Raw genomic sequence first — 4,597 nt, 5'->3', positions numbered from 1 at the left:
TTTCTGACCAGCTTCCCTGCTGATGTTAAAAGCAGCAGATCTTGGCCCACGTATTTGGGTCCGTGCCACCTGCGTGAGTCATGCCTCAACATTCCCTCCTGTTAAGATATTCTGCGTTTGGTTTCCCGTTTTCATGGTCACGGGGGCTGTGACTGCGCCCTCCCCAGCTGTTCTGCCTTCACTGTCCTGAACCCAGCTCTTGGATTTTCCCTCGCCTTTGTCGGGGTCAGTGATGGGCTTCTGATTTTCCAAGTAACTTTAGTAGAAGGTGGTATGTTAGGGTTATCCAGAAGAGCTGCTGAGCCAGCAGAGAGGGTGACTAAGAATACTCTCAGCTGCCTGAGTTCAGATCACGTGAACTTGGCACTTGAGATTGCTGACTGTAATTTCTTCATCTGTAATCTGTAAAAACAGAGATAAGAATAACAATTAATTAAAAAATTTAATTAGTTTTCTAAATAGGTGATTTCCAGAAGATACTCTTTAGTCATTTTTACTACTCTCCCCACCCGAATGCACGGGGAGTTGACTATGTCCGGCATTTTGTACATTGAGCATGAGAACAAAGGTGAAGCAGAGGCGACACAGGTTACGTGAAGAGGTGAAATCCACCTGATGGGAGAGGTGTGCCCGCAACAGGTGATGTTGTGATGGACAGGTTCTTTAGTGTGTTCTCACAGCTTTAAAATAAAAGATCATTTTATAAAAAGTAACTTTAATTTTATTTGAAAGGCAAAGAGATAGAGAATTAAAACGAACATGAGGGAGATCTCTGGTCTACACAGGCTCATTTTTCGGTGCCTGTAATGAAAGGCTGCAGCCTGGAACCCAGAGCTCTCATCTGGCTATCCCAAGTGAGTGACTGGAACCCCAGTCGTTGACGGATCACTCTGCAGTATTGCATCCCATATGTGTGCCGGTTCAAGTCCCAGGCTTCTGATCCAGCTCTGTGTCAGTTCGCCCAGGACAGCAGTGGAAAATGGCCCGAGTACTTGGTCCTCTGCACCCATGTGGGAGATCTGGAAGAAGCTCTTGGTCCCTAGGTTTGGCCTGGATCAGCCCTGGCGCTTGAGGGCATTTGGGAAGTGAACTAGCAGATGGAAGATGTCTCTGTCTGTCTGTCTGTAACTCTGCCTTTAAAAAAATAAAATAAATCTTAAAAAAAAAAAAAGAAGAAGAAAAGAAAATAGAGAACCAAAGTGAAATCCCTGTTTCTCTGTATCTGTAGTAAGTTCTCCCAGGAATCCTTGTCAGGTCACTCTGCTGTAATTAGTTGAAGTGGCACTTTAGAACATTGAAACACTCTACCTAGAGAGCAAGGAACAATCAAAGAGATACATTCTTTCCTCTTTGAAATACGGAGTGAAACCACTTCCAGTATGATCTTTGCAACCCAATGCCTTGCTGCTAATGTGAGCGTAAACACATTAGGCTCCAAAGAGCAAGGCATCTGGATGCTGAGACGGGATGGGGAGAGCTGGGGTAAACACAGACCACCACCAGGGAAGTGCAAGGCCATCCGGGTATCTGGTGCTGGAGCAGAATTCAGGGCGCTCGTAAACCGAAGAGAATCAAATGAGTTTTTGTTTTCAGTATGCACATGCTAGACCTCTCCCACACTCGCGACTGGTTGTAATATATAAATCAAGCCACAGCTGACAGTGATTTGCTTTCTTTATCCGGGAAAGGGTCTTTGACGTAGTCTCGGCCTCAGCCTCACTACATTGATCTTCATCACAAGCACTTTGTGTAATTCCCACAACAACATTAACTCCAGGGTTTTTTTTTTCCTCCTTCCTATGCGTATTACAATAGGGTCTTTCATTACATGATCACAAATTGTATGCAGCTACCCATACATGCTACATGAAAGCAGTAAATTTAAAGAAAAGAGAGACTATTTTAACACAAGGACACTATTTTAAACGAGAACATAGTTATCTTATTTACAGTTTAGCGTAAAAATTGGTATTTAAGTTAATATCCTGCCACATGTGGCAGCCCTGCAAAGTGCTACAAATTTTTATTTATAGTTAAGGGAATAAGGCAAAATCCCCCTTTCGTTATGTTATCTTGCATTATTTACTTAGTGAAAAATGACATTGACTCATGGGTATGAGTTTTGCAATGAAAGACCCTTTTGTGGCATATATTTATATGGGGGGGTGTTAGTTAGAGTTATGGTTCCAGAGGGAATTTAAATTCTGAATATTCTGGTGCTTGTACAGTTGAAACATACAGCTTAATGTTGTTAGGGCACTGTATTTTCACTTAAAATAGGGTAAAATAAAAGGAATGAACAAAGAAAAAAAGCTGAAGATTGAAGTGCTGGAGACCAAAACGCAAACATGAAAAACACCCAACAAAACCAAAGGCTCATTTGAAACTCGGAGGTTAACATTGCACTGATGTTCTGACAACTGTTTTCTGCTGTTTAACAATTAGTTCAGCTTTAAACTTGTATTAGCTGCTTAAGAGCACTAGAGAACAATTTCCACCAAATGGCAGGGCTCGGAAAATGCACTGAAAGTCCTGAAGAGCTAGAACGTTTAATCACTGCTCCAGCCTTCCAGTGGAAAGCCAATTCCATGCCGTGCCTCCTCTTCACCCAAGTGAGCTCAAGCGTTTCAACTGAGAAGGAAGGGGGTGGACATTATAGAGGGAGGATTTTTGTTTGTTTTTTAGATTATGCTTGTTTTGAAGTCAAATTAAAAAATAAAAGAGCAAATCCCAGTTTTCAGCAAGGCAGAAATTGGTTCAATTTCTATTCGCTTAGTATGTTGGGTAACTGAGCCAAGTGGCGACTGTTGTCTTGCTAACTACAAGAGAAGGAAGGATTTTAGGCCTAATGTATGAGTTTTTAAGGCACGTGTGCCCCACCTGACCTGCCTTCGTTCAGTGCGTAAGACAAAGCCAATCCACTGTTGAGCCAGTTATTGTATGTGCCTTCGTTCCGTGGGTAATATGTCATTTCGTGCTGCCTGCTTTCAGGATTTTTCTCCCGTTTTAAATCTGTTTCAAGGTTTATTTTTATTGGAAAGTCAGATATACAGAGAGGAGGAGAGACAGAGAGGAAGCTCTTCCTTCTGTTGATTCACTCCGCAAGTGGGCACAGTGGCACTGATCCGAAGCCAGGAGCCCAGAGCCTCTTCCAGGTCTCCCACGTGGGTGCAGGGTCCCAAGGCTTTGGGCCATCCTCCACTGCCCTCCCCCACCCCCGCTCCAGGCCACAGCACTCCCTGTTTTAATTTAAAAAATGTTTTATTTTCATAAATTTGAAAGGCAGAGTAACAGAGGGAGGGAAGAAACAGAGTAGGGATCCTGCAGCTGCTGGTTCGTTCCGCACCTACTTTCAGACACACACTGAGATGGGCTGAAGCTGGGGGCACAGACGTCGCCCTTGGAATCAGGGTGCCTCGCGCTTGAGCCATCATCTGCCTCCTCCCAGGATATTAATGGGAAGCTAGATCGAACTGCTTGGAACGTTGTTGGGGATTGACTTTGGGATGCTGAGGAAAAGGAAGAAATGATGTAACTTCCTTCCTACCCCCATCTGTTGTTCACTCTGCCTTTCAAATTAAAAAAAAAAATCTTTAAGAAAGAAAAAATTCAGTCTAGGCCAAATGATCAACAGCGATTCAAAGTAAAAGTATAGAGAGTGCCCAGAAAAACAAAGAAGATAGGTGTGATGGTGTTAATATCAGATAAAATGGTATCTCCAAGAATTTTGCTTACCAGAAAAACTTGCGCAGATGCATTGGGAGACATACGCAGAAGATGTTCCTTACAACATTAGTTGTAATAATGACAAATTGAAGATTTAAGTATCTATTAAAGTGGAATGCTTAGCTAATGTGTAGAATGTACAGATGGGGGCACTAACCAGGTAAAATAGACTAGATCTATGTATGTTAACATGAGTGTAGTTCAAAACCATAGAGTCATGAATAATATGTCAGTGTGACATTTCTTAAAAAAAGCATTTGGAATTTTTTTTTTTAATATGGAATGCTTCATGAATTTCCAAGCCATCCTTGCGCAGGGGCCATGCTAATCTTCTCTGCCTCGTTCCAGTTTTAGTATATGTGCTGCTGAAGCGAGCACACATTTGAACTTTGAAGGTTGCTTCTAATCATGAAAATTCTAGAAGATGTATTTATTTATTTGAAAGAATGACCAAGACAGGGAGAGGCGGATCTTTCGTTCACTGATTCATTCTCCAAATGGCCTTAATGGCCCTGGCTAGGTGGGTCCCAAGCCCAGAGGCAGCAAGTCCATCTGAATTTCCCACATAGGTGGCTCGGGTCCAAGTCCTTGGGCCATCATCTACTGCCTTCCCAGGCACACTGTGTTAGCGGGGAGCTAGATGGAAAACGGAGCAGCCAGGACCTGTCATGGGATGCTGTTACACATTGTGGCTGAGCCTGCTGTACCATACTACCAGCCCCTGTTCTGAAATGATTTTACTGAGTTTCACAGCAATAAACAGGTTCCTAGAACTGTGCATTTGAGTGTCTGAGGAATTGTACTTGGGAACAATGTGTCTCAGCCAATAAACTGTCGTTAGAACAATCGCCACTAATCTGAATGAATGCAT

General features: G+C 42.9%; 1 non-coding gene across 1 annotated transcript; it reads right to left on the bottom strand.

Moving 5' to 3' along the window:
• Positions 1 to 3,997: 3,997 nt before the first annotated feature.
• On the bottom strand, positions 3,998 to 4,104 carry LOC118760002 (U6 spliceosomal RNA). The gene has a single exon (XR_004996521.2). It is a non-coding gene; the product is annotated as a U6 spliceosomal RNA (small nuclear RNA).
• Between the last annotated feature and the right edge of the window lie 493 nt (positions 4,105 to 4,597).

Source organism: Ochotona princeps, chromosome 31 (assembly GCF_030435755.1).
Source record: "Ochotona princeps isolate mOchPri1 chromosome 31, mOchPri1.hap1, whole genome shotgun sequence".
NCBI lineage: Eukaryota > Metazoa > Chordata > Mammalia > Lagomorpha > Ochotonidae > Ochotona > Ochotona princeps.
Note: the sequence above shows the minus strand (reverse complement) of the source record. Positions and strands in the feature narration are given on the sequence as shown.